Source organism: Xiphophorus maculatus, chromosome 7, assembly GCF_002775205.1.
Source record: "Xiphophorus maculatus strain JP 163 A chromosome 7, X_maculatus-5.0-male, whole genome shotgun sequence".
NCBI classification, from domain to species: domain Eukaryota; kingdom Metazoa; phylum Chordata; class Actinopteri; order Cyprinodontiformes; family Poeciliidae; genus Xiphophorus; species Xiphophorus maculatus.
In genome coordinates, this window is record NC_036449.1 from 3,745,158 (window position 1) to 3,771,596 (window position 26,439).

Consider the following 26,439-nt stretch of genomic DNA (forward strand, 5'->3'; position numbering starts at 1 on the left):
TATGCAGACTCAATAAAAACCCAATTCCACTGGAAGTGCTCTTTACGAGCGAGACATTATGGAGGCTCAGCAAAGAGAGCGGGATACTTACGAACTATTAAAAGGTACGGGAGGAAATATGTCTGCTGAGGGAAAAAAGAAAGGAAGCAGAATACAGAGGCAGCTGAAAAGTTTGTTTGAGCGTAAGAGGGCCTGATCAGGAGATAAAGGCTGGATTCTTATGTAACCCCTACAGCCTAATGATTCCCATATGAGTCTGATTAGTGTGGCATGGCAGGAGACAAACAACATTTAAGCAGCTTCTCACCAGCTGTATGTGTGTATATCAGATGTATGGAATCTGTTTTTGAGTGTGTGTTGTGGGTGTGGACTTTAGCCCCGCCCACAGCAGAGACCCCAGCCACCGCTCCTCGGTACACTGTTTGGAAACAGAGCAGAACAAGAAGCCAGAGGAGATCTGAGATCTGACGGCCATTTTACTGAATTTCTTGAACCAGTTGAGAGACAATGTGTCAATTTGAAAAGTCTAGCTACAGACAAGGACCTAATCTTCCTCACTAATCCTTACCCTGCAAAAGCACAAAATCTTACCAGGTATTTTTGGTCTAGATTCTGGTGCAAAAAATAAGAAAGACAAAATTAACTTACAAGTACCTTTTCAGCAAGATATAGGAGTTAGTGTTAAGCCAATAATTCCTTGATTAAAAAAAAAGTACTAGTTCCACTTATAACAATAAGTTTTCCCCATGATATTAGTGAAATGTATATATCAAATATGATTCATCCATCCATTTTCTTTACACCCTTGTCCCTAGTGGGGTTGGGAGGTTCTGGTCTATCTCCAGCTAACATTCAGGGAGAGAGGCGGGGGTCACCCTGGACAGGTCACCAGTCTGTCACAGGGCAACACAGAGACAGATAGACAACCATGCACATACCTATGAAGAATTTGGAGAGGCCAATTTTGTCAAATATGAGATAAAAGAAATTTGACATCAAAATTTAATGCCTTAAAATTGTGTGTCTGTCTCTTTAAGAAGCTCCTACTCTTTCTGAAGCTCAGCCTTCAGGAAGTCATCACAACATGGCTCCTCTATTAACCCTTTAACAATGTTTTTACCAGCGTTGCTCTGAGAAGTAGCTCCTGTAATGAGCTCAGCTGATGCAGAGTTTCACCAGGGTTTTACCAGCCAGAAGCTAATTGCTTCTGGCTAGTCTGGAGGAGCTGAGTGGAGCCAAGGGGATTGGTCGGAGCTTCGTCCTTGAAGGCGGACCTAGGGCCACAGAGGAGTTTTGCTCAGCTAAGTGGTTGCCATGGAGATTAAAGGATTTCTCAAACATGCATGGAAGTATCAAGGCAACACTCCAGGTATGTTTTTGCTGAGGGAATAACATTATGACTACATAAAGCTAAAAAATGTTGACTTTACATAACACTGCCCCATTAATGAAGACCAAGTCTTTGTATAAGCAAATGCATTTTATCTCAGTGACTCAGAATGGCATTGAGGACAAAAAGTCAGGATCACTACATCCCTAGAGTCTGATTGGACGAGAAGCCGGTTGGTTCTGGCATGAAGTCAGACTGCAGCCTGCAAATGGACAAACCTTCTGAGGCAAATAAAAAAAAAGAGAAAACTGAAAATATAATATTGCAGATAACTTCCGGTGTTCTTTGTCATAAAACTAAATCCTCTACATCCCGCTCTCTGCTGATTTAGCTAAACAAAACTGAACATTTTTATTGCTCTGCTTCAAGGAACTCATCTGCTGGACATTAACGAACCGTAAAGAGAGTAGAATTAGAAATTCAATTTTCTCCAGTTTTGAAATGTTTAAAGTTACCTTAATGGACAATATGTCCCTTGACACCTCATTCTTTTTTTTTTTTATTTCTTTTTCTTCCCAGTGCGCTCCGTTAGATAGCCTCTGAGTTTGTTCAGCTGCTGGTCCTTTGCCTGTGTGTCTGTGCTGTGATTAGGCCCATGTGTGCGCCCTGCCTGGACTCTGTTGACCTCCTGGACGTGACTCCATTTCCCTGAGCGTTTCACTGTGAGACAGAGGCCATTCATCATCAGTGGTACTCCGGTGGACGAGGAGCCTATGACTCAAACCCCACATGGCGCTGGCCCGGCCAGACTTTCCCCAACTAATGAGCCTTACATGTGTTTCTACCTCTGACTGCTTCCATTTTCTCTGCGGAGCCAATAAATCCTAGAAATGTCTCATTTAAGGCCAATGAATACTACTGCGGGACACGTGGTGTCTGACATGGTAAAAATCACATTCCCATGTCGTGGATAATTGACGTGGAAAGGGAGGGGTGGGTTTTTACGTTTTAGGAAATAATACATGAAAAGTGTGATAAAAAAACGTAACCTTTACTCTGACACAGAGTTGGGTAGTAACTACTTACATTTACTTGGGTAACGCTTTGGAAAAATTGTACTTTTAATCAAGGCAAGTCAAGTTTATTTGAATAGCAACAAGTCAGCTCAAAGTGTTTTACATTCTACAAACATCATACAGTCCCCAATTATGACATATGCAACCATGGTAACTGGAAGAGCTACAGAGTTCTAGGTGTGATTCTCTGCAGGCAGCACATGTTAAACCCAAAAAACGTTTTGCAACCAATGGTCCCCAACCACCGGACCATTTGTTCCTGGGCCACAGAGAACGGTGACCGAGACGATCAAACTGTAAAAGGCAACTTCTTTCCAAATCTGATCTTGTTGGTGCGCTAGAGAGGCAGCAGATGAGGAGCTCCATGAGCCAAGTACAAAGCTTATTAGGAGTTGTACCTCTGCTGTAGTATCTCCCCATCAGAATGGACCAAACAGAGGCACAAAGGGTCAGGATAGTTAATGTACGCTGAACTGCATCATGCCGTGGGGACACTGCTCTGCAAAACATGTAAGACAAGCCATTTATAAGTGAAACGTTCAATATTCACTGCTGATCCATGTGATGTCTTAAAGGCAAATTAACTACTTGAGGTGTCTTAAAGGGGCAGTATCATGTGTTTTCCAGGCAGACAAGTAACCACATTACCTTCAGTTGCTTCAGATGCTATGTATCAAATATTATCTAAAGGAAATTTGACTTCGTAATTTAAAAACTCCTAATCTTTCTGAAACTCTACTTTCAGGAAGCCATTATAACATGGCTTCTCTATTAACCCTTTAACAACGTTTTTACCAGCATTGCTCTGAGAAATGTCTCCTAGAATGAGCTCCATTAATGTGTGTTTGCTAATTGCTGCTGGCTAGTCTGTAGGAGTGGGGAAGGGCTGCTTTGTGAGGCAGAAGCTTGGAAGCTTGAAAACTGCAACTGAGAGGAGGAGCTTTGTCCTCCAAGGCTGGGCTAGGTCCTACCAGGTGTTTTGCACAGCTGAATGGTTGCCATGGAGATTAAAGCATTTCCCAAACATACCCGAAAGAATCAAGGCAACACTCCAGGCATGATTCTGATGAGGGAATAACATTATAACATGATGTGAAGCTAAAAAAACGTTAATTTTACATCCTACTGGCCCTTTAACAACATACCGATAAACTGAGCTGGGAGTGAAACCGGAACCAGAGGAGGGAGAACGGCAGAGCTGCAGTGTAGCAATTGCTTTAGGATGTTCTGTGTTCAAAGAGCAAACAGAGGGAAAGTAGATCTCAGGTTGCAGTGGCAGCGTGTTGATAGTCCAGGCTGAAGCCTCTGGCATAAAGCGCATTCCTGCACGCCATCATTTCTGTATAATGCAGAGGGAAACAATTGCAATTCATCCTGGTTATCGAAGCAGGACACAGCGACTTTGTCCAGTAAATCAATCCCACATGAAGTTCTGTTACTGGAATGCTAATGGGTTCAGCGCACTGAAAGCCTGGGAATGTGTGAGGAAAAGATTTGGCACGCTGACAAGGGGCTCTCTCAAGGCAAATAACTGGCATTCTTTCAACGCTTCTTGTCATTTATTGCTCATAAGTGGTTTTCTTTTTTTTGTCGTAGTAAAAATTCAGCTGAGGAACGTATTATTTTAGACCCCTGGCTTTGTCGAGATGGAGGAGTAGAAGGAATGTTGAAAATTTTAATACGAATACCAAAAAGCACTTTTGACCCCTGGAACTCTGCAAGATCCCGCCTTCAGCACAACAATGCTTCTCCATCAATGCAGTTTACAACCGTTATCAGCGCTGAATTGAGAGGTAGCTCCTATAATGAGCTTAAAAAATGCGCATGTCCACCAGGTGTTTGCTAACCTCTGTGGGCTAGTCTAAAGGAGCTGAGTGGGAGTCGTGCTCTCAGAAGCAGAAGCTAAGAAACTGCAGCTCTGAGGAGGAGCTTCGTCCTGAAAGGCGGGGCTAGATCCAACCAGGCGTTTTGCACAGCTGAATGGTTGCCATGGGAGATTAAAGGGTTTCTCAAACATGCATGAAAAAATAATTTAAAAATTATATTTAAAAAAATTATAGAAAGCTGCTCTGGGTGGGTGGAATAAAGAGAGAGTCAATATTTCTTAAAGGGGCAATATTGTGTAAAATTGACTTTTTTGAGATTTACATCATGTTATGATTTTATTACTTCATCAAAAACATACCTGGGCTGTTACTTTGATTCTTTCATGCATGTTTAAGAAATCATTGAATCCCCTGTAGCAACCATTCAGCTGTGCAAAACGCCTGGAGGGACCTAGCCCCGCCTTCACAGCACAGCTCCTCCTCTGAGCTGCAGCTTCCAAGATTCCAAGATTCCTCCTCACAGAGCAGCCCTTCCCCCACTCGGCTCCTTCAGACTAGCCAGCAGGAATTAGCAAACACCTGATGGAAATGAGCATCTGCTGAGCTCGTTATATGAGCTACTTCCATGAAGAAACATGGATCTATCAGGATATGACCTTTATATAGTCATGAGAAGATGGAATTAGTTTTTTTTTGCTGGAAATTACTTCTTTTTTGTCCTCCACTCTTTCCATGTTGTAGACACACACTGAGCAATATGCCGTTGTGGTCAGGCGGAATGAATAGATGATGAGTGAAAAAAAGAAGCTGCAGTCCAACTAAACCCTGGACTGACCTTTGGAAAGTCTGAGGAAAAATATGATGTGGGGACTATTTTAAAAAATTAAAAAATAAATAAAAGGTCTTTCACAGGAGAAATTGTGGGTGGTTTGCAACTTTTGCACAGCATTGTTAGTTTATTTTTGTTTATTTTGGAAAGAGTTTCTCTGACATTTCTTTATTCAGCATGTGAAAAGAACTTTGTTGAGAGTTTTGGCAGGTCTGTAATGTTTGAATTGTGCATTCCACTGCCAGGCTTTAGAATAACACTGTTCTCATGCAAAGCTGCTGGTGCAAGTACCGCCCAGTGTAACCATCACTAATGTCCCAGACCTGCCGGCTCTGGGACATTTACTGCATCCTTTGCACCTGTGACAGCCTCTGCTATTCTGTCTTTGGTGGAATGTTGGACCGTTCTTCCAGAAGCACAACAGTGAGGTCAGACACTGATGTTGGACGGGAAGGCCTGGCTTGCCGTGTGTGCGCTAATTCATCACAAAGGTGTTCTCAGGCTGAAGTCAAGGCTTTGTGTAGACCTGCCACACCACAGTCAGGGTGGAACAGCAAACATTGTTAAAGGGTTAATAGAGGAGCCATGTTTCAGAAAGAGGAAGAATTTCTTAAAGAGAGAGCAGCCCACTATCAATGTGATAAATTACAAAGTGAAATTTCTTTTAAAACATATATAAAATATATACACATACATCAAATATATTTGCATTTATAAACATCTTTATACATAGATTTTTATACATGGATATGAAGAAATTTGCTAGTTTCAGATCCTTGTTATAAAAATACCTTCAGTTTTTTTTTAGAGCAACTGAAGGTAATATAGTTACTTGATTGTGCTATCAGATGGTTGTGTGTGCCTGAAAAATACATAATATTGCCCCCTTAACATTTTGGAGTAGCCTAGTCAAAGTCATGACTTCAGTGTGATAGCAAATCTGTGGAGGGATCTAAAGATTATGGTGATGGGAAGGAGGCCTTCTAACCTCAAATGCTTTGATGACTAATGAATTTAAAGACTGTTGAGAAGGATATAAAACATGCCATTTATCGTTAAATGTATATAAAAGTTTATTATCACTATTATTATTATTACTAGAGGTGTTCAGAGTTCTTTTTAAGATAATGTGCCCGACAGTATTCCGATGATTTAAAAAAGTCTCCAGCTTGTTGTGGCTACCTCAGATGCTAGCACAGTGATGTGAAACTGCTAAACTATTCTAATATCCGACAGTGTGTAGTGCAGACACGGCTCGCTCCACGCTCTACTGCATACGAAGCCATACTTCTACTCAAACTGCCTTTGCAGAAGATTCTGGGGTACGCTTTCTGTTACGATGTATCCAGAAGAGGATCGCTGGTTTGATATTCCAGCACAGAGGCATCTGAGGAAGTGGAAGGCGTTGACATCCTGTCTGACGGCACTCTGTCCTCAGACCCCAGGAGACATGGTGGTTGCCGTTATTTTAGGACAGATTACAGATTTAAAAAAAAAACCCAAAAACATTTGCTTGTGTCTTTCAGCAGGCCCCGGCGCACTGAGCATCTTCATGTGCGCCGTCCAACACCTCGTGATGCCAGTTCCCCTCTGTGGCTAAAAGCTTTCACAAACACTCAGGACCAAAATATCTGAGACAGCTGAAAACGGCGCTCCGTGTAACAGACCCGAAACCCGCAGACAGTCTGAAAACGTGGATCTATAGAGAGCATGCAAACAGATGAGCCACAGCAAACGTACTCACGTGTTCAAGGCCTTTCATAGGCCTCAATGGTTGATGCTTGATCAGCATCAGTGAATCAAACATCTTACATTTAAGACCTTTACACCTTGATGTTTTTATGAAAAGCTGTGTTTGGAGAAGACACCTCCCAAAAAGTTCCGCTTTTATCTCGTTAGCATTTTGGTGAATTTTTTGTATTCTTTGGATGTGATTTCAAATGTAACAGTAGAATGCATTACACACACAAAGCGGAAGTCCTAAATCTGCTTTAAATTTGAGAAGTATAAGAATGCGTTTCTCATTGTGGAAATCAAATATAGAACAGAGAAGTCGGCTGGTTGTTTTTCAACCAGAATACTGTCGGTTCGATGCCATGTGCTGAAGTGTCCTTCGGCAAGACTTTGAACCCTTTGTTTGATTATTAATTGGATCAAGAGTGGGGGTAAAAAAGTACTGCAGAGAGCGCGAACCAACAGCAGAACCAGCGGACCAGTTATTGTTTAATCAAGAATGGATGTGAGGAAAATGTAATCCCAATCGGAAACATGGCCGACATTTTGATGCCATTTCTCTTTTCAATGGCTTCTGGCTTCTCTTCCAGAACCCAAACGTTCATATCAAACCCTTATGGAGAATATGGCGAGTGGGCAACGTTTGATGGAATAATAACTGGCAGCTTTTGTCCTGGTCATTTTCAGTCGGCGGGTCTGCAAAACATTCGCTTTCAATTTTGAGCTGAATTTATTTGTTTTATGTATTTACAAACCACATTTTCAGCAAAAAGGCAATTCGAGGCTGAAGTGTCTGGTTTCACCGGGCGGCGCCATTCAGCTAACAGATTTGGCTGTGATTACAAGGGGAGCGAGATCTTGTCTACGTTAGATGTGACATTATTTGGAACAAAGCTCTCAAAATCCAACACGTAGTCCAGAACCGAGCCGGTGCTAAGCTTTCAAGTGTCCCCGCGCTTTGAACGCCGCGTCCCGCCTTTGATACGGATACGGCGCTCCCCATTGAGGAGCAGCGAGGCGGACAGTCTGCGCCGTCCCGATGTTGACATTATCACAGAGACAACAGCAGCATGTCTTCCACAGCGTCAGACCCAAAGGGCACAGAGTCCCTTTAATGCAGACTTTCTCACACCATTACACACATGACCATGAGAAGCTGTTTTAGCAAAGCCTCTGTCAGACAACAGGAACTCGCAAAAACTATGCTTTGATCAGTGAGGGAATTGCTTTTTCACAACATGTGCAAAGACCACAAAAGAAGAGAATCTAAAATTGTTGGTTTTGAAGCATTTGCAAGAATTGTAATGTGTTCACTAGGGGGATCTGTTAATTAGCTCCAACTCCGTGTTGGGGGATTGGTGCAAATGATTTGGCGGACATTTTCCAACTTCATGGCTGGTTTGGCTGTTTGAAAAGCAAACGGTTTTGCTCAAGTCAGGGCAGCGCGTTGTGAAGAAGGACAGATGGAAAACGTTCCTGGCTGAGTTTGTTGCTTTCTGCTCCGCAAGTGGTGCAGGTGGCGATAATTTCACACTGACCATGAACCAAGAAACAAATGCAAAAAGTCTTGATATATTCACAGGAAAAACAAATGAAATACATAAAACGTTACCAGGAAAGAATGGTGTCATTTAAACTTAACCGTTCAATTCAGTAATGGATTTAGCTTGTAAGGTGGTGGAACAGCTGAAATGTCACCAAGGCAACAGCAGAAGCTTTGCGCAACATTTAACTGTAGGAGCCGGCAATTGTTTCTTTTGCAACTCACGAAAAAGTCGCCAGAGACAGAAAATCTCCCATAGATCTAAAGCAATTTAAATTAGAATTTATTAAATAGAGCCAATCAAAAACCACTTTACGGGACAAAAGTCCAGTTGGAATCCAGTGATGCACAGTGGCATTTTATAGTATAATCAAGTTACTATGTTGACTTTTGTTGTTATAAAAGAAATGCTACATATATAAAATATGACGTAAAAGAAATTTGACTTTGTAATTTAACAACTTGAAACTGGGCCTCTGTCTCTTTAAATAACTCCTGCTCTTTCTGAAACTCCGCCTACAAGAAGTCATCACAACATGGTTCCTCTATCAACCCTTCAACAAAGTTTTTACCAGCGTTTAACTGGGAAGTAGCTCCTATAATGAGCTCAGCAGGTGTGCAGTGGTACCAGATGTTTGCTAATCGCTGATGGCTAGTCTGAAGGAGCTGAGTGGAGGGATTGTGACGGAGCGGCGCTCTGTGAGGCAAGATTAAAGGGTTTGTCAAACATGCATGAAAGAATCAAGGCAACACAATTGCCTAGTCAATTTTACATCATACTGCCTCTTTAAGACTAATGCCATAATTTATTGATGGTCAACATCTTACATAAGGAATTCCTATCATTCCAATAACGACATCTGTGAAAAAGTTAAAATGTTATCTCACCATTTCACAATGATGCACAAAGAGCATTAAGATCTTTCCTTGTTTCCAAGAATAAAATTATTAAAAAGTACATAATGAAGACATAGACGTATTGTCCCTCTGTGTAATTGAGTAATGTCAGACCCAAAGTCAAAAGGCCATGAGTTACTGTTGCTTTTCTCTTTCTTCTTCTTGCTTTCTTTTACAGCAGTATATACTTGCATTAAGAAAACATGTAAAATCCAATAGAAATGCAGACGGTCAATCTGTGATCTTTAGCTCTTCAAAAGTAGTAAAAACAGTCTTGTTGGTAAATTTATGTGAAGTATTTATGGTTTGCTGCAGCCCAACCAACGTGAGTAAACCCACTGGGGCTCCATACGAGTCACTAAGTAAAACATGATCCAGAGTCAGAGCGAGTCACAGGGAGAGCAGATGATGACGAGTCTCATCTGTTGACTGTGAGGCTACTCAGACTCAGCTGTGATTCAACAAAATTCAGTTCAAAATAAGAAAAAAACATTTGATTGATTATAAATTGACTAACCAATGATTGCATCAAGTTATTCACTTTGCAGCGGTCTTTGGCCAGCATGTGGGAACAGGGAGCAAGAGGAAGAAACCGCCAGCAGAACCAGGCTCTGTTAGCTGCTAATAGGAAGAAAACATGATGAAAACAGATGATGTGTCACAATAACATTCAAAAGCTCATAAACCAGAACTGTGTGAACAGAATGACGCCACTTTGTTCTCTCCTCTGTTCTAGGAGCGTCTCGGTAGAATATGTACAGATTGGGTGAAAACTAGTCTGGTAAAAAAAAAAAAAACCCACCAGCTCTGGGTGGGTTATTAAAATGTGTGCTGCTTTTAAATCGCTCAGACACATGATAACAGTTAATAAGATTCTTAACGGCAAATCAACGAAATTCAAATCAAAGTCAAATAAAATGAATTCATAAGTGGTGCATAAATTGAAAAGGTGTTTACGGACCTATACCCCAGAGTCTTTCTGCATGGAGTTTGTATGTTCTCTCTGTGCATGGTGGGTTCTCTCCAGGTACTCTGGCTAATTGGTTTCTCTAAATTCTCCTTAAGTGTGTGTGTGTGGCGACCCGTCCAGGGCGACCCCCGCCTCTCGCCCACAGTGTCTCACTGGAGATAGACCAGCACCCTCCTGACCCCACTAGGATGAGGGTGTTAGAAAATGGATGGATGAAATATTAACAGAATACACAGAATCAACGGTTAAATCCAGACAAGACGAGAAAAATAGAAACAAAATCTGACAGATTAAATAGTAAATAAATGTTTTGGGGGTTTAGAAAGTGTTTATAGGGAAAATTCTGTCCAAATACTTGCCAGAAAACTAAAAATGTGCACATTTTTAAAAAATGACTTGTCTATAAACTGGACATGGCATTGTCCAGTTTGTTTTAACTAATAAACTTTAACTAATAAAATGGATTTTATTAGTTAATTTCGTTTGAAATGTCTAGAATCTGTTGAATGTGAATATCAGCGATTAATAGTGAGTGATTAATTAAGTTTCACTATTTAGCAGTAACGTAAAAGGGACATCCCAGTGCAACTTTATGATTTAAAACCGTATAGCAGCAAAAAACATTTTCAGTCTTCCCAAGTTACAGTTTGGAAAGTTGGCTTCTCTCTTTGAGCTCAGAATCTGCTATACACACACGTCTTCCTGTGTTATGAGCAAAGTCCAAAACCTGGAAAATGTTCAGATAAAACCTGAAACAAACCTGGACACAGGTCAAACACACACTGTGTGTGTTCACAGCAAATTCACAGCTAAATTTATATTAGAAATACGAACGAAACACACCTCGGGCCTAAAACCTACTCGGCATTTTCCCAAAACTCAGTTCCCGTCTCCAAGCGGTTTAATGCAGCCGTTCTGTTTGTATCATAAAAGAAACCTTTGACCTGGATCTGCCCAAGTCAGAACCATGTGCTACAACTGACATGGAGGGAGAATCAGAAGAGTAGTTCCTCCCTGAGGTGCATCGCTGCAGGAGCTTCCACGTTCTTCTCCTGCTGAGCGCAAGTCAAACTTTTTATTTATTCATTTATTGTCTAAGATTGTAGTTCTGCAGCTGTTCCATCACAATAAAGCTGTTTTAAAGCAAAGTGTTTTCTTTCACTGAGACCTTCCCTTCCCTGGGATGACCCTGTGGCTAATGTGACTAACAGGTTTCCTGCTTCCTGAGTCGGAGTTTGTTTCCTGGATCCTGAGGAATCTGTTCCCCTCCATCCCACCCCACCTCCACGACCCCTCACCCCCCACTGAGACACAGCTGAACCACTTCACTGCCACTTCCTTCCCCGGGTTTCCAATGACATCACCGATCCCAGCCAGAGCCAGCGGCTGACTGGTAACGGATGACGCTTCCCGCCTCGGAGTCCTCACTGAAAAAAAGTTTCTTCCAACCAACTTAAAAAAAAAAAAAGTTAATTATACTAGTTTTGGCACAAGCTGTTATGCAGATTTGAATTTATACAATTATAATTCTGAAATGAGAATTAAAGCTTGAACAAAACAAGTCAAATTGGCTGTAACAAATTAGAACAATTTTTTTAAAAGTTGGTTCAGAGACGTTTTCCAGCGCTGCTGCTTGGAAACAAAAAGTCATTTTATGAACAAAGGAGGATTTGTTCCATAAATAGAAAAATAAGTTGAAGGACGATGTTTTGTTGAGCGTTCCATTTTTATTCAAAAGTCAAAATGTAGTTCTAAGAATATATATATGTATGTATTCTTTTTTTCTGACGCTATTTTTTTAAACGTACAGTCTTTTGGATCTAGGTAATGCAATTAAAAGATGCAAAACAATATCAACACAAGATGACTTTTTTATTTTACTTTATTCCAATTGAAAAATAAAATGCACATCACACCAAACTAATAAAATGCAGCTCTGGTGTTTCACATCACTGAACGCTGACCAGAGTTGCATCTTTCCTCTTTTTTCACTCGGTGAAAAACAAAAACAAAGAGCGGAGCTGCACGGCCGCGTTGCCTCGTTTGGCTTCAGGCTGCAATATGATTCGATCTGCCTGCAGTAACCCGGCCGAAGCAAGAGACGAATTACAAAGGAAACAGACAAACGCTCCAATATTTTTTTCCTGAACCACATTTGGCTCTAATTATGGCATATGTGTGTTTGGCCATGGTTTAATAAGCTACCAGTGTTCATTGTCTCGACATTTTTCCACGGAAAGTTGGAGAGATGTTCTGGTTTTTTTTGTTGTTGTTTTTTGCTCTCCTGTCTTGTGTTATTATGTGGGTTGGATGATGAGTAGTTTCCTATTTTCACCCAACAGAAGACTATTATCTTATAAAATCATTCACTGGAAAATATACATTAGATGCTAAAGTATATATATGTATATATTAAAACACAATTTTTCAATACAGTTTGTTATGATTTTCACTAATTGTTTTCTTCCTCAGTGTGTTGAATTACAAAAAAAATGTAATTTTTTTTCAGCTGAAAGCTACACACTCATCCAGGTAAAATCAACTACTGAACTTAATTTTTTTTTATAAATGTAGATATAAAAAAAAGAGTAGAGCCAGGTATAAAAAAAGGCTTACTTAACAGCTTTATTTTTATTTTTAGAGAAAGTGGTTTCACGTTTTGACAGAAAACTCCCTCCGTTCACTGACGCATGGTGATTTTCAGCGTTTACTCGCTGATAAATGTGCTAATAGCAGAGAAACAACTTACAGTTACAGGAAAACTGCTCATCTGTTGTCCTTAGCGGCCATGCTAACTAGCCCTAGCATTCACGACAGGTTACGGCTAGCCGCTAGCCGTAGTGCAGCAGTGGCAAGAGGGTGTGAGGTACTCAAAAAATGAGCATGATTGACAGCTCAGAGACCCGCCTCCTGGGTCTGATAGGTCGTCTCTGAGCTGTGAGTGAATTTCTGCAGGTGACAGGAGATCATTTCATCAGACCATAACACTTTCCCTTAATTATTTGTTGTTGGGTTTTTTTTAAATTATTATTTAAATCCAGTTTGTTTTTCTCTCAGGACAAATATTTCATTCTTTTTAGTGCAGACACATGCAGTCTCTAGGAGGCTGCTGCCACATTCAGAACACAATCAGGACTTCCTGGAACTTTCTGCAGATCTGCCACTGCAACAACACAAAATCTTACCAAGAAGTTTTGGTCTAGTTTCTAGTGCAAATACCTTAGTACACTTGAAATAAGACTGTGAAGCAGTTGCTGTGTTTAAGTGTGCTGTACTGGAGCAGAGTTAGCAAATAAATTTGTAGTTCAGTGCATTTATGTCAGATTTTCTGTATCGGATTAGTTTTGCCTCATCCGATATCAGTATCAGTATCAGTATCGGAAGTGACAAAAGTGGACCGGTGCATCCCTACTCAAAATAAGACAAAACTAATTTAGAGATCATTTTCAGAAACATATAAGAGCTTGTTTTAAGTGGATAATGTCTTAGTATTGACTTTTAAAAAAGAACTGGTTCCATTGGCAAATTAGTTCACTTAAGAACTAGACATTTTTCATGTCATAAGTAAAATAATCTCCCAGTAGAAGTCGTACTTTTTTCATGAAAATTCAATAATTATTTATTCAAAACAAGCTCCTATATCTTGCTTAAGGATATATGAGTTAGTTTTGTCTTATTTAAACTCTACTAAGATATTTGCACTAGAAACCAGACCAAAAAAGATTTTATGTTGCTTTTTTTCAGTGTTCTTCTGCCTGTAAATCTAAATCTTGTCACCAATTCTTGTCTTTAAAAAAATCAGTCAAGTTGGAAAATAAAGAGTCCAGATGAGTCACTAAAAGGTCAACCTTCAGGTCACTGGCTCCTCCTACTAGTGCATGTCAACATCTGTGGTGATGCATGTTTTTTGGTATTTCTATGTGTGAGACGGAGCGCATGAAAGGAAGCCTTTCATGATTGCCGAGCAGCAGAATATCTGCCCGGCCATTTCTTGTCCTGGAATAGAGAGGCGGGCATGACGCCCACACACACCTGAACTCTTCCGCAGAAACGTCAAGAGTTGCAGCTCCGCTCGCTAAGGCGGCAGCTTTTCTTTTCTTTTTTTTTTGAACACTGTTTTCTTTTCTCAGGCACAGTCACCACAGGAATGCGCCGCGCAAACACAAAGGTCAGGATGCGTGCAAAACTAAACACGACCAGGGAGCCGAGAGGAAGAAAAATGCTTCCAATCTGACTGCAGAAATAAATTTAACAGATTAAATCTTATATTATACATCTATGCAGCTCATTCTCTTCCAGTAACATGTCGTGAACTAAGATACTGGAACACATCCGTTCTAATGTGCCTGGTTCCACTGAAACATGTGCACCACGGTAACATGTGAAACACTGCCATCTACAGGCCGGTTTTATAAACCACACCGAACATGTTCCGCTGTCACTCCGACGCTCTTCACTTTCTCTGCAATCTGTGTTTCCCTGGAAATCTACAGACGTTACAATGAGCAAACATGAACACAAGAGGGAGCTGTTGGTCCAGGAATATCTGCTTGACCCGGACTGACCCCGCAGGCAACACAACGCAGGGAGATCTTCATGAATCCTGACCTTTTGTCAAGGAAGAAATATTGGCAATTATTTTCCCAGCTTAATAAAATGGTTTATATTAGTTTTTCATTCAGTCATGTTGCTTTTTTTTTTTTTTAATTAAATGATGTTTTTTGTGTCCAATGGTTGAGTTGCCCAACTTAGAGGCATGTTGAGGAGACAATTCAACTACTTGCACTACAAAAACACAAAATGTTACAAAAATATTTTTGGTCTAGCTTCTATCTAGTGCAAATATCTTATTACACTTGGAAATAGAGATGCAGCGATTTCATATTAATATCTGTATCGGTCCCAATGTAAAAAGAAAACTTCTAGATTGAAAACGTCATTCTTTATTATTTATATTCCATTATATTTGGAATTCCTAATTGAATTTCTGAACCATTTGAAAGAAGGTTTTTTGCAGTTTATTTTATTTATTTATTTTTTTTTTACAAAAATTCAACCTATTGTTTTTGTCAGTTTCTTTATTATTTCTTTTTACATTGGCTGTTCTACTCCTGTTCGCACTGACTGAACAAATTAAAGTTGTGTCGTTTTTTACATGTTTGAAATACAACAACATCTTCACCATCTTGGTCAGAGTGCTGTACTGGTGCAGAGTTGCCAAATAAAGTGGAATTCAGTGCATTTACGTCAATTCAGCTCTTGTTTTTCTGTATTGGAAAAACAGAGTTACTTGGTAAGATTTTGTGTTTTTCCAGTGTAAGCAGGTAGCCCTCCTGATTGAAGGGGCCACAGAACAAGTCGTGAGCCTTCATGTTGCTCTCAAAACCCCCCAAAATCTGCTAGATTCTTCTCGAAAGAGCCGTTGTCTGATTTGATGGTAAAACAAAACAATGCAAACCAAAAGAATGCCAAAAATCCACATTGAGGTAAAAGAGAGAGAAAGAAAATCACAGCAAACTTGTCATTTCTGCGTCTGCGGCATAAATCTGCCGAGCAACGTTGAAACGCCAGTTATCTGTGCGGCTCCTGGGTGGGCCCAGGGATCTGCTGCCCCCTTTCTTTTCTGTCACACAGTTCAGAGGCGTTGAACGGATTCCTGTCTTCGTCTCATCTACGGTCGGATTCAGGCTCCTTTCTGCGGGATTAAACATGTTACTTTTACCTGTACCCCGCTTCAGGAAACCCAATTTTGGCTTCACAAAAGAAGATAAAAAAAAAAAAACAACAACAAAGTGTTCCAGCTCTGAAATAAAAACTGTATATACAGACAGGAGTTTAACACACGGAGGAAGTTTTCAAACCGCGCTTTTAGGGGAAGGATGAGTGAGACGTTTCCATCGTGCCTGGCTAAGATTTACAGTATTTGCCCGTGCTGCATTCCTCCATGGCCTCGCCAGCACCACTAGCTCTACTTGTTCTCCTCAGGGGCCTTCAGTCAACTTTGACCCCCACAAAGAGCTTGTTAAATGTCTGTGTAATCCCCGAGTCTGGTGTTTTGCGATTCCATTTCCAGTGGAGTTTCTTTTTTTCTTTTGGTTCTTTTACAGGGGTCGTGTCTCCTCATGTTGTCGGTCACTCAGGAGACGTCTTGTCTCGGCCCATCAGATCAGCGTGACTGATGTAACGGCGTAAACCGTTAACTCACTTCCCAACAAGCTTTTCCTGTGGCCTCTGGGCAGCTTCCTGCAGCCGCACCACGGCTGTCCCCGTCACATCTCAGAACCAGACTGCGTTTTTTTTTTTTTTTCTCCATCTCCCCTCAGTCCTGAGCTGAAAAGTATGATGGCGTATTCGGGCCAATGGAGACTGACAGATAAAACGAGTACGTTTCTTGACAGAAAACTCAGGACATTTTGAGAGGAATTTTGAGTTTTTTCTCAAAAATTTGCTAGAAAACCTCAGAGTCTAATTAGATTAATCTAAGAACTTCAAAATTTCTAGAAAAAACTCAGAAATTTCCAACTGCTTAGATTAATCTCAAAATTTGAGATTATTCCGAAAAAGTTTTGTTTTTTCTGGAAAATTTTGGACTTTTCAAACTCTTAAAGTTCCCTGTATTTTTCAATCTCCAAATTTCAGACATTTTATTGGCAGCAATCCCTCCCCCCACCCTTGCCTTTTTTTTCTTCTTCTATGTACAACGTAGTAATGCAATACCCCTAAGGGGTTTTTGGGAAACAAAACAGAAAAAAGAGCGATAACGGGAAGCCTGGATGGTGGCGGTCGGTCTCTTTGAATGAAGACGGATGATCGTCAGCGGCCTGACAGCGAGACGTCCACAGACATGCTTCTTCTCAGCCCCGGTGTTCACCTTGCTGTGGAATGCGAAGGAATGCAGCTGGTATGGAGAACAATCCAGGATGAGAACCAACTCGCCTCCCCTCTTTACATTTCCACATAAGACGTGTGTGTGTGTGTGTGTGTGTGTGTGTGTGTGTGTGTGTGTGTGTGTGTGTGTGTGTGTGTGTGTGTGTGTGTGAGTGTGGATGGATATAGAAATTGTTAGGTGAGAAGTCATGGTTTGACTGAGGACACCTAAAATATGCAGTGGAACAGTTAAAATAAGCTTGTTTGTGCAGGCAGTGCGACCAGATGTGCGGTAAAACATGACGGGGGTTTGAATCTGAGATTCTGTGGGTTGATACCGGAAGTGGAGATGCGGATGGTGGATCTGTGAGCCCGTTAGATGGCGTGGGCGTTTTATTTCACGGTGCGTTTGGAGTACCTCAAGGTCGCCGCCTTGCTCTGCCTCTGCATGTTTCCTCTCTGCCTTCCTATTTCACTCGTTGCACACTATTCTTTAACATGATTTCCCAATCTACAGTATATTCACTCGAGATGACCCAACCAGCGCCAACAAATCTTCTCCCGTTATCAGCGATCTGACTCGTAGGATCTCCCACTCGGGCAAATTTACGCCTCGCTAAACGGTTCTTGGAAATGTAGCAATTTATTTTCTTCTGAGCTTTTGGAAGCAGGGGGGTCGAAAATGAGGATGTTGGATCCTGCTGGGGTAAAAGAGGAGAGGGTGTGTGTGTGTGTGTGTGTGGGGGGGGGGGGGGGGGGGGGGGGGGGGTTTGCAGCCTGTCGATTTTGCACAGATCCTGCCAACTGTTGAGGAGCTTCTGGGAATTTGGACGCGTTAAATTCATGCGGCCCGCTTCTGTTCTGCAAAATACGCGACACCTTGCAAACGTCTTAGAATTTGGTCAAAACTTCACAGCTCTTTACTGTGATTTTATATACCAAATCAATATGGCACATAAAAAGGCAAAGGATGCTTCATTTTATTTAATAAAAATCTGCTTTTGCCCATTCAGTCAAACTGAATGGTTGGCCTGTGACCGGTCATTTTCAATGGTCACCACAAATTCTCAATTAGTGCCTACGCCATTAAAACACATGAACATCTGATCTCAACCAGGACTTCTCAAAGTGTGGGGAGTTCTGCCACTGGGGGTCACCGCAGCTTTTCAGGTTGGGCACTAGACATGAGGAAAAAAACAATAAACAAAGTAAAGGCAGACATTTAGCTAACTCCCTTTCATTTCTCCAGCCACCGGGGGCGCTGTCGTAGAAGTGCAGGCTGTGTGCAGCAGTCTGTTGATTTTTACATCCCAAAACCTGATGAAAACTTGATGTGGAGTTACCAGATTCAGCGGTGAGCTGCTTGACATCCAGGTTGTTTGGATCCGTTTGTGTGTTGAGGTTTGTGTTAATTTCACTGCTAGCATCGGTTTTCAAGTCACATTTTATCTGTTTTACCACTTCAGTGTTAGCGGAGCAGAACTTAATGTAGTGGAGTCTGGTTATTTTTGATAAGTCTGTGTATAATACTATTTAGGACCTTGAAATACGTCTGCTGATTAGCTTTGTTTAACGTCTTAAGCGTCCTTAACAATTGGGATAAACTTCCATTGACCCTGTAGTTTATTTTTCTTGTGTTTTTGACATTTTTTCAAATGTCACACACTTTGTCACTTGTGTGTGACAAAGTTCCCATAATGCCTGGACTTATCATCCTATTGAACGTATTTTTAATGAACGACTGATGTGATGTTTGTTGCAGAACATATGATGCCTGAATCATTGAGCAAGCTAAGTTGTGATTAATGTAAGACTTAATTACTAATTTAGTCCTAGAATGTCTGAGTGGAATTATGAAACATTACTAGTACATAATCAATTTGTTAATTGCACTTTTTACTGACCTCATGTACAGATCAGGTTCTTGTTTTGTTTTTTGACTCCAGAATTCCTACTAAGGTTGGAGAGATTCTGGGACAATATATATTTTTCTTCTCTCTATCTTCAAACCTTGGATGTCTTGTGTTCCAATTTTGGTTAAATTATTGTTGTTGTTATTGCTAAAGACCTAGCTAAAGGTAACAAGGTTTTTTTTTACTACTCCCACTGTTATGGGGAACCTCTTGAAGGACTTGCTGGATTATACAGTAAAAAGTTTAGGAGTTAGGATTATAACTGTTATAATCCTAAAAAGATAGAATTATACAGTAAAATGTTTACAGAAATAATAGCAGCAATCTAGTTGGAGGGGAACTTTGATGCTGATTTGCTCTCAAGAATAAAAGCAACCCACAGCATGATACGCCACCACTGTGTTCTATCATGGGGACGGTGGGTTCATTGTTAGTTGTAAACCAAATATGCATGAAAGCCTTATTATTCACTTTTACGTTAATCTCATTGAATCAAAAAATGACTAATTATTTTTTGCTGAAACGATTAATCATAATGAATATATTGTTGAAATAATCGTCAACTAATTTAGTAATTGATTAGTCATTAGCTGGAGCACACAGCCTAAAAAAAAGAGATTTGTTGAACGAACAACACTGAGCAGAAATTAAGTCAACACTAGAAAAAATATAAACATTTTACATTTAAGGTAAAAAATAATAATTTTTCTGTAAATCTGTTCAATCTAGAACTCGAGAGGCAGCTTTAGCTTCACCTGGTTCAAATCCTGTAAAACAAAAAAAGGGGGAAAAAAAGCAACATCTGATTTCCAAGTATTAATTTTTCAGTCCAACATATTTATTTTCGTTCAATTTTTTGGAATATATTTCTAAAATTATATAAAATAAGCTTGACTGGCTAAATGAACATTCAGCAGAATGTACCAGTTGCCTTTTTCTATTAATCGTCAGAATAATTGATTACCAAACTAATTGTACATCACAGAACAACTAAATTTATACTGAAAATCAAAAAAGGCCAATTGATTGTGCTGGATATTATTTGGAAAGATCCGGGTAAAGGGGGGGTGAACACAAACCCCAAAACGCCTTTCATATTTGAGCGTACAAAACCTGCTGAGACCCAGATTTGATCATGCCCAAATATCTCAAACATGTACACTGAGGTTTGTGGCTGTAATGAGACAAAACGGGAGAAAATGTAAGGTGTGAATACCTGTGCAGGGTGCTGTGTAGGCTGTGGCGTCTTCTAGAACCCCGAGAAACGTGTAAATGTAAAGCAGAGCAGGGGTCACGCTCTCCTCTTTCAAGCGTTTCGCCGCTGTCGTCAGCTTCGTGTGAACTTCATCTGTGTACCGACGGGAGTGGGTGGTCCATTTTGACAAGATTCTCATGGTTCCCAGAGGACTTTAAGGCCTGACAGACAGAAACTGACAACCTCTTGTTATTTTACAACGAGATCTGCATGTTTTGCATTTCGCCAAAAGGCGCACACCGAGGTGTGTGTGTTCCAGTGCCTGTGTTCGCTCATCCAGAGTCCCCCGGCGAGCTATAGGGTCCGTTTCTATTGGGCTAATGGTATTTACAGGAAAACATTTTTATTTATTTGAGTGGGTGGGCAGTGAATAAATTATCACCCATCTCTTTATTCCCCGAAAGCAACTGCAAGGCGGGGATAAAAGCTCCTTCCTCTGACGCGGCTCTGTGCCTGAATCACTGATGGGCTGTCAAATGACTTCTACACACCAACATGTGTTATTTAGACATATATGTATCGTGCTCAAACTGAGGCTGTAATGTACCACGGCGTTTTAGGGCCATTGTAGATAGACAAAAAAAGGGGTAGGGGAGTTCATTTCTGCCAAAAACTCTGAAATGTCCTGGAAAGAACTTAGGAACTGATGAGCTTGAAAGGTGGAAAATTTGCTAGAAAAAGAAACTCCGAAATGTTGAGTTTAATCTCTGAAATTGTCTAGAAAAACAAAAAACAAACTTAGGACATTTCCAAAAGGGGAAAATGTTCACCTTTGGAACCAGGGAAATTTTAGAGTTTCAAAATTAAAAAATTACTCAAGAAATTAACAACATTTTTCTAGAAGACTTCTAAGGTTAATCTCAAAATTAGAGGTTTTTTTTATTTCCTCCTTTTTTTTAAATCTATAATTGCCCTAATCCGTCGTTGTGGTAACGATTCAGCGAATGATTCGAGTGCTCTCACTTAGACAAGTGAGTTGTTGACGACTGATAACTGGTATCGGCACCAAACGTCCTATTTTCCTGACACTTTTCACGTTGTATCCGGGGACATTTAGATTGATGAAAATGTACGGCTTTTCATCGTTACTTGAGGGACCAATAGGGATCTTCACATCCACTGCCTGGAATATGGAGTGTCTGCCTTTTGTGGTTCGGTGATTCATGGCGAACGCCGGCCAAATGGTTTGTAGCTTTGTGGACAAACTGAGGAATACATTTTCTTAAATTTAAAACCTGGACTACACACATTTTTCTAAGTGTCTTTGAGAGCCTGCTTTTTTTTATTTTTTATTATTATTAAATTGATCATAAGTTCACATTTGTTTAATTTTTGTCTGCGTTCACTTAAAAATGAGCTATTGTTGTTACGGGTTAATCTTCTGAGCTACAGAAAAGTAAATGTTATGGAAGCTACACAGATATAAAAATTTTGTTTATCATTGATTTCCTATATTAGTAAAGGTGTTATGGCAGGATTTACAAATATTTTATCAAATTTTTGATCAATCGCCAGAATAATCGTTAGATCACTCGATTACTCTGGATTTGAACGCGCTCAAGCCCACGAGCGTCGGAGTGAAATGAAGCCTTCATGAACTACAGCTGAGCCCCCCCCCCCTCCAGGTCAAAGGTCAAGCTACTGATTTGCCCCCACCGGCACGCTTCAGAGGGAGAGTGCCGAGCGTATCGTGACCCCAGCAGCCCCACTCACCGCCACCACTGGGGGTAAATACACAAGGCTCCAGGAGATGACCCCTTGAAACCCCCAACCCCTGCCCCGCCTCCCACCTTACCCAAGCTAAAGTCTTTTTTTTTTTTTTTTTATCCGTCACTTTCATTTTCGAAAGTCTCCCACTTCTCTGAAGCAGACGGGAACAAATCCTCGCCGGCCTTCGTTCATCTTTGCCTCCATCTCCTCGCTCCCCTTCCCTCTCCCCTCACCCCCTTCTCCCCGCTCAGCCTCTCTGACTGGTGGAATCCCGGCCCCATCTACCTAAGTGTCACTGAAGAATTTTCCATCATTTAAACATGGGGTGGGTAGAGGAGGGGGGGAATGTGCCGCTAATATATAACCAATTACACTGGTCACATTTCCTGTGTCTCCTTTGAGCTCCCTGCAGGCTCAAAGTGCCAATCAGGCCTGGAATGCCAGAACATGGCTCTTATTTGCCAGGGGTCAGCGCACCAGTAACCTCGCATTCTAAAGGACCATTGTTCCCATGGCCAGAAAACTCAAAGAGGCACACACACACACACACATAGACCCTGGCCCCTAGAGGCCCCCACATCAAGGGCCCCGCTCTGTTTAAACAGCATCCGCCTGCACAGCCACCCGCCATGAAAGGGATTAAACAAGGTGCGTGTGTGACTGTGTGCACCAAACGTGTGCATATGTTTAAAACGCCTGCGTTAGTATGTCATTCAGCTTATAGTAGCGAGGTTTGGCTGGATTCAGCTCGCCTCAAGCAGGAGCCTCAAGACTCCTTTACTACGACGTCTTAAATAAAGTCTTAGAATATTGCGCAAACGTTCTGGATTTCTTCCCAGTCATGTCAGAAAGTGAAACTCATATATTGTATGGAATCATAAAACATATAGCGTGATATATTCCAATATTCCTTTGTTTCTTGCAGTTTTGATGATTATGGCTTGTAGATGAATGAAAACTCAAATTCAGTGTCTCTGAAATGTAGAATATTATGATACGGGCCGTTGATGGAAATTCATGGTGTCACGGCGTAATCACCTAATTAACTCCAAACACGTGCAAAGGGTTCCTGAGCCTTTAAAGGGACAGTATCATGGGGTGCAAGTCATGTTACGATGCTGTTCCCTAATCAAAAACATCCCTGGAGTGTTGCTTTGATTATTTCATTCAAGTTTGAGAAATATTTTTAATCTCCCATGGCAACCATCCCGTCGTGCAAAATGCCTGGTTGGACCTAGCTCCACCCTCAAAGACGAAGCTCCTCCTCTGAAAGCTGCAGTTTCCAAGCTTCAGCCTCACAGAGCAGCAGTCCCCTACTCTGTTCCTTCAGACTAGCCAGCCGGAATTAGCAAAAACCTGATTGGAACTGCAGATCTGCCAAGCTCATTACAGGAGCTACTTTTCAGTGAAACGCTGGTGAAAATGTTGTTAAAGGGATAATAGAGGAGCCATGTTGGGATGACTTCCTGAAGGTGGAGTTTCAGAAAAAGCAGGAGCTTCTTAAAGAGACAGAGGCCCAATTCAAAGCATTAAATCAGAAAGTCAAATTTCTACTTAGTCTATTTGATATATGTAGTATTTTTATATCAACTGAAGGTAACATTGTTATTGATTATGCTATAAAATGGCATTATTTGCCTAGAAAACACATAAATCTGCCCCTATTTTATACTTAAACTGTTCAGATATTGGATATTGTTTTCTACCCTAAGCCTGCTTCCTGATGGTGTTCATTCTGAGAAGTTTTTTTATGAAATGGAACTGAATGGACTGCAATGTTCAGATTTTTATTTGTAAAAAATAAAAAAAAACTGTCAAAACCTTTTTCACACATCCTTTTTCCTGCCCTTCATTATTCTGCACTACTTTCTCATAAAACCCAAATAAAATCCATGGAAGTGTGTGGCTGTATTGCCACATGAGCTAAAAAGTACTCTCGCAGGCTACTGAATGTACATTTATTTCAGTAGAAAAAACCCCCCAGAGATTAAAAAAAAGGGAGAAAACTTACCTCTAAGAAAATGATTCTCACAACCATGTGTGCTACCACCTCCAGGTCTGCCTGTTTCTAAGTGTTTGTGCGATTGTGCGAGACAAAGACAAAGATGCCCTCTCGCTGGCTGTTCGCACTCAAACTCGTGTAAAAAAAAAAAAAACGGCAGCAGAGCGGGGGGACGTTTTATCATGCATGCTGCCGTTTAGAGCGTTCTGTCTCTTACATTTCCTCTCAGGATTTGAAAACATAAACATTACATGACTCAGTGGCAGATGAACGCTCGCCATATAAGTGCGCGTTAGAAATTGAAATATCAATCCTGTTTCTCTCTCTCTCTCTCGCCCTTTCATATGACACATTTATTCTGCTTTTTTTTCCCCCTCCCCCTGGTCAGTTCATCGAGTATATCTGTAGAAAGGCAGGCAGTGTGAATTATAAAGACGTTCAGCTTCTTCTGGATCATTTTTAAAGTTCTTTAGGAAGCCGGCAGGAGAGACGAGGTGCGTTTCCATACAAGGCCCAGCATTCCTTTCACAGTGATTTAGCAGAGATCATGATTTTATTTTGTTTGGGTTGACTTTTAATTAATATATATTAAAAGAATGAAACTCCTATCAGAATAAAATGAATATTCCGTAGGGTGAGAGAAGGGAGTCTGAATCGTTCTGTTTCTTTAAATAGTTGTAAATAGATGGTCAGGAAAGCTCTCCTGTCGCAGTCTGTTACAGCTGCTTTGACGAAGCCTGAATAGACTGAAGAAGGTCTATTGCATGGATGAAGATGCGTTTCCATTGCAAACATGCAAGACTTTGTCGATAATCGCGGCGTTTCCGTGTGCAACTGAGACGACACAATTCACAAGAAGTGGCCATTAAAACCTACTCACCAGTTTTCATTGGTTATAAATGTTGCTCAGAATGAGCGAAACCGCCCAAACACCATCTGGGATGCAAACACCAATGGAATCGAGGTTCTACAATAATGCTCCTTCGTGCACCTAGGACGCACCCCAGCCTGTGTCCCATACATTAAAACAAAAATATCCAACATCTTTGTCTGGATGTTTCCTTTTTTGTTCCTTTAGTCTGCAGCCATCTTCCCCTGCATGAACATGCAAGCAAATTGACTGGCAGATGTAAAATTCAGAGAACCGATTGGCCATCTGAGGACATCAACAAATACTTTATTTCACCCCCCACACACACACACACACACACACGCACTTTCATCCATCTCATCGGCAGGCATGCAAATGCATGCAGTTTCACCCAGGTATGCAGCGGAGTTAGGAGAAACCTGACCTACCTGACGGATCGAAACTACTCCTACGCCGCTCCGTTAACCCCTCAGTGTTCGGCGTGGGAAACAATGCTCCGGCGTCAGCTGCTAATTCCTGCCCAAATACCGAAAGATGGATAGAAGGATGAACTGACAGATGGCGACACAATGCTGAAAGGAGAAGGAAAGCAGAGATTTAGAGGTTCCATGTTAGGAAGAGAAGGTGAGGGGAAGAAAAAAGGAGATGAAAGGTTCCCTCCCTCCTTCCTTCTTTTCCTTCCTTTGCTAGCCTGTAGCAGATATGTGAGGCCAAAGGGCAGACTGTCTTTTCAGAGAAACATGATTGCAGCCTTGTTGCAAAAGGCCCTTTCATTTAGAGATATGACTTCTGTTGGAGCAGGAAGCCGAAGCGCTGCTTTTCTCTGCAGCACAAAACCTCAGCAGAGAGACCTTGCGCCTCTGAAAAGGCCTTTCAAGACACTTGTGTTGTCAAGGTCCTGCCGTGAAAGGATGCGGGCTTATAGATGTAAAAATAAAAAAATCACAAGGTTTTGTCTTTCTGCAGTATTTTGAAATATTACAGACAGTCCAGTCCATTCCCCTGCCCCTCTGTGGTTTATCAGTCATTATTAATCTAGCCAAGGAAATGACATGTTGTTATGCAGCTGTAGAGTTCAGTAAAACGTTTGGCTATGTCCCCGGTTCCCATGGTTACCCCCTTTTGCTTTGGTGCTTAATTCAGGTTGGGGTTAAAATATCCCACTGACAAATGGGACGCTCCTTCAAGAAGCAGAGCTATCATCAGTTCTCACTTATTTCAAATATGTAAACAAGCATGACTTAATATGTCCGGGTGTAACTTCATCGGCCCTGAATGTTTGTCTTCTGAAGGTTTCTTTTTAGATTTGTGCCACTGGTCGCCTTTAATCACACCTGCTAAACAGAACACAGGCGTATCGATCCAAAAATACTGATGATATCAAAGCCAAGTTGGTATATATATATATATATATATATATATATATATATATATATATATATATATATATATATATATATATATATACAGTATACATGCAGCTAATTTTAAGTCAATAATTCCTTGATATTGATGAAAATTTACTAGTTATAAATGAAGAAATCTGCCAGTGGAACCAGTATTTTCTTTTCAGCATAAAAAAATTAGTGACTTAACACATGATCCTGTATCTTGTT

General features: G+C 40.9%; 1 long non-coding RNA gene across 2 annotated transcripts; it reads right to left on the minus strand.

Moving 5' to 3' along the window:
* Nucleotides 1-2,538: 2,538 nt before the first annotated feature.
* Nucleotides 2,539-12,544, minus strand: LOC111609365. 2 transcript variants are annotated; one of them, XR_002753092.1, is made up of 3 exons: nucleotides 11,049-12,544; nucleotides 9,753-9,853; nucleotides 2,539-2,905 (listed from the first exon to the last, which is right to left on the minus strand). It is a non-coding gene; the product is annotated as an uncharacterized LOC111609365 (long non-coding RNA). The 2 variants fall into 2 exon arrangements; XR_002753091.1 differs by having other exon boundaries at nucleotides 9,753-9,856.
* Nucleotides 12,545-26,439: the final 13,895 nt, after the last annotated feature.